Raw genomic sequence first — 7438 nt, forward strand, 5'->3', positions numbered from 1 at the left:
AATTCCAACTTTCCAAAATAGCTTCTCTTCTGAGGTTGTGCCTGGATCTTCACTCACTCCACAACAATTTACTGAGCACCTACTCCAATTGGCCTGGAGAAGACTGCAGTAAACAAGTCAGAGTCCCCTGAACCCACAGCCTAGGTTAGCAGAGACACAAGTAAACCGGCAATGTCAGGCCAGAATGGTAAGTGAAATCACAGGAGTCTAAGGGTACACAAAAGAGGGACACCTCACCCAGAAGGTAGCAGGGAGTCTCGAAAGACCTCCCAGAGAAAGAGACTTCTAAGCTGAGGCTTGAAGGTTCAGTTGAGGTTAGCCAGGCAAAGTGTCCAAAAGCGGGTGGGTGACAGGAAGACATGCTAAGCAATGCAAACTGCATGTGCACAGGCCTGGAAGTGGGACAGAGTTTGGCATGTCCAGAATTCAGAGTCTAGGGAAAGGAAGAGAAGAGGAATAACGTTAGAGAGAGAACAAGGCCAGACCCTGAAGGACATTATATATACACTGTGTTAGTCAGGGTGATGAAAGGTTATGCTGCAGTAACAGATAAACTCCAAAGTCTCCTTGCACAACTCAGATTTATTTCTCACTCATGAAAAGCCCAATGAGGGTAGGACAGCCCTCCTCCCACCTGTAGCTATAGCATCTAAAACATGGGCTTTGAAGGTCACTACAGAAGGGAGGAGAGATGTCATTGGCACACAGCTCTTAAGCGTATGGGCCTGAAAATGACATGTGTCACTTTCATTCACATTTCACATAGCCCCAAGCACCCAGCAAGGAAATGTAGTCTGTGAGCCCAAAAGGAGAAAATGCTAAGATAAACAAGATACTGTCTCTACTCTACCATGATGGGGAATTTAAAGTATCCTTAAGAGCTCTGAGCATGATACTTACATGAATTAATTTGTGTTTCAGAAAGCTGACCCTGGCTGCAAGGTGAACAGACCAAAGGGGGGGGCATGACAGAAAACAAGGCAACTAGGAGCATTTCAGTGTTCTAGTCTAGCTGAGATATGAGGGGGGCAGGGCAAGGACAGTGGCAGTGGGAACAGAGAGGCTGATGAATTTTGAGTGTGTCAAAGGTGGAGTTGACAGAATTCCATTAGTGACTGGATATACTCAGGTAGGGGAAAAGTGTGAAAAGGGGGGGCTAGGAGACAGAAGAAAGAGTTAAGAAGGTGCCCAAATTTCCAACTTGGAGACCCAGGTGAACGGGGACACCAGTTACTGAGGCAGAGAGAACCATCGTGCCGTAGTAGATACAAAACTTCACCGAGCGGTACAAAGACGGGAGGGAGGGGGGCATGCTGGAGGGCACGGGGGAGGACAGAGGGTTAAATCCTCATCCCCTGCAGTGGAAAGTCAATAGATCGTGTCTAAAACTAGAAAATCAAAAAGGAGCAACTTAAGCACATTTTTAGAGAAAGCAAAAGAACCAGCCAAAAGAGTTGCAAGTATTTGCCCCTGGGGAGGGAAAAACAGGGAGAAGGGGAATGGAGGACTGCTGTTTTTCATAACATTTTTCTTTTTTTTTTGCTGACTTCCCCAGTATTTTGTATTGTCTTACCCTTCACCAAAGTTATCACTTATCTATTGTCTACTTAGTGTTTTCGTTACAAATTTTGTAGAAATATAACTCTTTGAATAAACTATGTGCATGTATATTTGATTAAAATGAAAGCTTTAAAAAAAAAAAGACTGGTCTATGAGGTTGCTACTTTCCTCCCAAGAGGTCTCTTTAGCCACCTTACCCGGAGGGGTATCCGTCATGTCGTTAAAGGGCAATGTGCTATTGTTATTGTTAGCTGCCATTGTGTTGCCCCCTGACTCGTGGTGACCCCACACACAATGGACCAAAACGCTGCCCAGTTTGGCACCATCCCCATGATCAGTTGTGGATCACGGGATGCTACTACTACCTACCATATTTCTTCATTTGTACTATGCCCCTAAGATTGATTCCCAGAAAAATCAGGGTGGGATTTAGAGGGGAAACCATGTTTGACCTAGATCTTGAAGAATCATGGAATTTCAACAAGGAGAAAACATGGAGAAGTGAAGTGTCTTTGGGGAACAGTATTTCTGTTTGGAAACCTGGAGGACAAATACAAGTGACCACAGGATGGACAGAAAGACCAGTCAGGTAGCTAATGAAACTTTCTCAAAATAAGGTCCATGGATCACCTACAACAGGCTGCTAGGGACCTCCCAGTTCTAAATCAAAATCTCAGGAGTTTGGGCTGGAGCGTAGTAATCTGCATTTTACTAAGCTCTCTAGGTGAATCTTATACATGCTAAAATTCGGGACTCACTGGTCAAGCAAAAGGAGATTAAGTCTTAAAATAAGACAGTCACCATGTGGCTGGGAGGAAGAAGTGGCTATTAGACCTAGGACCTAAGAGAACACACAGGGCCTTTTGTCCAGGACTGGCCTTGACCAACAGGTCTGGTCAAGTACCCCTATTGCCTGCAAAGAAATGCGGATGGTAGAGAACCAGTAACACCCAACGACCACTTACTGTCATTCTTGCCTCTGGCAAAATGACCCCCACTTCACACGAGATGGCAGAAGAAAGCACTGATTCCTAGTCTCAGCTTTTCCACCACCTAGCTGTGTGGTCTTACGAAGTCATTTCATTGCCTTGGTCTCAGTTTCTCCAACTGTAAAGTGAAGTGGTTAGACGAGATCATCTCAAAGGCCACCTCTAACTCTAATCTTCTCAAAACAATTAGGGATAATATCCAGAATGCACAAGGTATGCCTGCAAATCAAATAGAAAAACACAAGAATCTCAAGGGAAAGGTTGGCCAAGGATTTGAACAGGCAATTTACAGAGCCCAAAAAACTAACACTGATATGAAGAGGTGTTCTATACTCATTAGCAATCAGAGAAATGCCACTTAAAACAATGGATGTCACTTTACACCTATTAGATTGGTGGGGGGGGGAAGAAGAAAGAAGGCTGAATAATGCCAGGTGTTGACAGGTATGTTGGACTACAGAAGCCCTCACGCACTGTTGAAGGGAGAGTAGATGGGTGCCGTCAGCCTGGAGAGCAATCTGGTCATACTTAAGTCAAATTAAGTGTATGTCTACCGTATGATCCAGGAAATCCACTCACTCTTGGGCGTATCTCCCACAGAAATGATCACACAAGTCCATAATGGGGCACACATTAGGACATACATTGCAGCATTATTTGTAGTAGCAGGAAGTTGGCAACATGCCTAGTAAAAATGTGGAGTGCTGTAGAAAGAAGCAACTACCTAGAAGCAACTAACTAAAAGCAACTAACTAGATGTACAGATAGCAAGGTGAATGGATCTTAAAAATAGAATGCTGAGTGAAAAAACGGAAGAAACATAATGAGGACCTTCCATAACACTCAAAACCCTAAAATGGTTCCCAAATTCCCTCAGAGCAAAAGCCAAGTCCTTGCAATGTCCTACATACCCTAGATGATCTGCCCCCCAACTGCCACCCCCTTCACTGCGCTGACATCACCTTCTCCTCTGCCCCCACGTTCACTCTGCTCCAGCCTCACTGCCTTCCCCTCACCCCAGCTATTAAAACATTTCTTCACGGATGCTGCAAGAGTCTTTGCACCTCTGTTCCCTTTGCCTAAAATTGTAACCCCCCCAACAAACACACTCAGCCCCCCTTACCTGCTCTATACTTAATATAGACAATAAGTCAAATGTTAGAGGAAAACTGCATAGTAGTCTACAATGTCTCCCCACTCCAGCCCTTACCACTAGAACATAAGCTCCCTGAGGGCAGGAATTTTTGCATGTTTTGTTCATTGATATCTCCCAAAGCCTAGAACAACAACAACAAAAACCCAAACCCATACTCATCGACCTTACAAGGACAGAACAGAACTGCCCCATAGGGTTTCCAAGGCCATAAACAGTGGTGCAGCGGTTAAGAGCTCAGGTGACTAGCCGAAGTGCAAGCAGTTTGAATCTATCAGCCTCTCCTTGGAAACCCTATAGAGCGGTTCTACTCTGTCCTCTAGGGTTGCTAGGAGTCAGAATCAACTTGAGGGCAATGGGTTTGGTTTTGTTTTTAATCTTTACGGAAGCAGATTGCCACATATTTCTCCCATGGAACAGCTAGTGTGTTCAAACCACTGAGCTTTCAGTTAGTAGCTGAGCACTTAACCACCGTACTGCCAAGTCTCCTGCCTAGAACAAAGCCTACCACAAGAAGCACTTAATAATTTTTTTGTTGAATGAATGAATGCTTGCAACACACTGACATACGTACATTTTAAATACACTTTTAAAGACATTAAATATACTTTCAAGCACATTAAATGAATGTCTATAAAGGAAATGGTGATGGAAATGGAAGTAAAGGGTATTTACTCCCTTTAAGGAAGAGAGGAGCTTGGCATGGAGCAGTGATGACAATGTGCCATTAATGGAGGAGTATGGTTGGAGCTCACCAGCTGCTCTGTGGGAGAAAGATGTGGCAGTCTGCTTCTGCAAAGATTACAGCGTTGGGAACCCTGTGGTGCAGTTCTACTCTGTCCTATAGATTCTCTGTGAGTAGAAATCGACACAATGGGTTGATTAATCGAAGGAGCCCCGCTGGCTCAGTCGTAAAGCTCTAGGCTGCTAACTGAAAGGTTGGTAGTTGGAACCCAGCCACTGGATCCTCAGAAGAAAGACGTGGCTATCTGCTCTCATAAAGCAACTGAGCACTTAACCACTGTGCCACCAGGGCTCCTTGTCATTCGTAAAGATTACAGCCTAGAAAACCCTATGGGACAGTTCTATTCTCAGAGTCTTGGGAAGTTTAGGGGGGGGATTTGCCCCAGGGGCAAGTCCAAAGGGGTGCCAGATGAGGCCAGCTGGGGCAGGGCGGGGCACAAACTAGAGGTTGCCCCGGGCGCTTTACCCCCCACTATGCCTCTGCTGCTACATCACACAGGGTTGCTAAGAGTCAAGATCGGCCTGACTGGAGGCACCCAACAACTAATCCAGCCTTCTGTAACTGAGGTTAAAAAAGGGGGTGGGGGATGGTGAGACAGACAGAGTTAACTGTGCTGGCTATTAAAAGATTACCATCTAAGAAGTTGGGTAAAAAAGAACCACACCCTGTCAACATGAGATAAGGTTGAAACAATCCTTAGTGTTTTTCTAGCCCCTTCCCCCTTTGCAGGCTCCCACATGCATAGAAGAACAAAGTGTGACCGCTGTTTAACCTTCCTTAGCCCTCCGAAGATGGCGATGTAGTGCCAAAGATCAGTGCGTTTGCACTATATCCCATAATAAGTGATGCCAAGGGCTGCCGAGATATCAGCGGGTTCCATCTTGGATCCCAGATGAGCAGGCAACCTAATTAACATGCACCACCATTCTGAAAAGTACCCACCCCTTGAACGAAGCCCACTAAATACTCATTACTCTATTGTCTCCACCGAACCCATATAAGCCCTAGCCTTGCTTCCCTTTTCGAGTCAGTCTTTTGGAGAGGCTTAGATCCCTGATGACTCCTTTTGCTTGACTCAAGCAAAATAAAGCTTGTTGAAGATGAAGTTTGTCTTTTGCATGTATTCTTACTGGGAAAAGACAAGGACCAATTGTGTCAGATTGGCAACTGGTAAGAGTGGCAGGGAAGAAATGTCTGGTCACCCCTCCCTGAGCCCAACCATTGGAGTTTCTATTTCTGCCACGTCTATGCCTGAATACAGAAGCAAACCACCGGCTGTGGGGAGGATTCTCTGCTCCATCTACATGGCGGTTGTCTCCTCATCCTCATAAAGTAGCTAAATTGTAGCAAACTCTTCGCTGAAATTTCTCGGGACACTTTCAAAAGCATTCGCAGACATGCACATGCACACAGATAAGTGACCCATTGCCAGCTAAGGTGGACCAATGCTGGGCCAGTGTTCGCTAACTCGGTATTCGCAGTCAGTTAATAGACCTCTCACGAATAACAAGACTCAGCTTCAGTATACACAATCCTACCTAGCCTTGCTCGTTTCCTCACAGGGCCCACCTAAGGTAGAGAGGCTGGACTCCTCATGGAAAAGCACCCAATGTTTTTACAGTGATTTCCAACTCACAAAACCTTTTCACAACCTTGAAAGATATTACTGTCCTCATCTTACAGATAAGAAAACTAATGTTTAAAAAGGTTATAAGTTGCCCTATTTCACCTGGCTAGTATCTGGCAAAGCTGAGATATTCACCAACCCATGTCTTCCTCACACCAAATTTCATGTGTTCCTACAACCTTACTCTCCCTGTCTGTAGAGAAAATACTTCCAGGTTAGGGAAATTAACAAAATGAGTTTTTCTAAATTCGATTTTACATGATCCTGCTGTAAGCTTTTTCCTTTTCCTAACTAACTGCTCTTTGTTTCAGGTATTCCAATTCAAAAGCTGTGGATTTGACACTGGCTGGCTAAAAGCTAATGTTGGAAAATAAGGCCAAACAAACCTTTTAAAGTCCTTTTAAGACTTTAAAAGGATTATCCATTCTTTGCAAGCAGACAGGTGGTGGAGACCATACATGGGAATCAGAGTCCTAATATTGCTGAGATTTAAAGGAGGAACTGTTTGGAATATGGGGAAATCTGAAGGCAGTGCTAAGCGTTTGACGAGGATCAGATGAGGGAAGGGTCCCAACCGGTAGGTTTCTTGAGAAGGCTAATCATTTAGGCCAGGAGATAAACATTTAAGAACAACACCAGGTATGTGACTTGGAGTCGACTTGGATATCACTCCCTAGACCCATTTGGTTAATGGTAAAGTATGTTAACCACTTTACCACCAGGAGTTCTTATTGTAGCTACAGCATAGGCAAAAATAAGAGGAGTGGTGCAAGATGAAATGAGAGAGAGAGAAAAAGGCCATATCATGCTGGGTTCTGCAGGGCATGGAAAGGTTTTAGATCTTTGTCCTAAAAGCTGTAGAAAGTCATTTAAGAGTTTCAAGCAGAAGGAAGATATGAGCAACTTCATAATTAAAAATAAAAATTACTCTGGTTATAGCTGTGGCACAGGACACAGAAGGGAAAAGAGGATGCAGGGTACAGTGACCTCTGACACCTATTACCCAGAGCAAGGCCAAACTTCACAGTCTAAGGACACTGCCTCCACAAGACTGCCCTCACTTTAGACATCAGACACAAGCTCAGGGTCCCCCAGGCCACTGCCAGCTTTGACCAGCTGCCTACAAATTTGGGGGCTCCCATTACTCCCTCAGTTTCAGTAATTCACTAGAATGACCTGCAGAACTCAGGAAAGTGCTATACTTACAATTATAGCTTTACTATACCAAAAAGGTATAAATAAGAATCAGCCAAAGGGAGAGACACATAGGGTGAAGCCTAGGAGGGTTCTGAGAAGCTTCCAAAGGCGAGGCTTCCATATCCTCAGGGATGCACTATCCTCCCAGCACCAATGTATGACAATAA

Source organism: Elephas maximus, chromosome 3, assembly GCF_024166365.1.
Source record: "Elephas maximus indicus isolate mEleMax1 chromosome 3, mEleMax1 primary haplotype, whole genome shotgun sequence".
NCBI lineage: Eukaryota > Metazoa > Chordata > Mammalia > Proboscidea > Elephantidae > Elephas > Elephas maximus.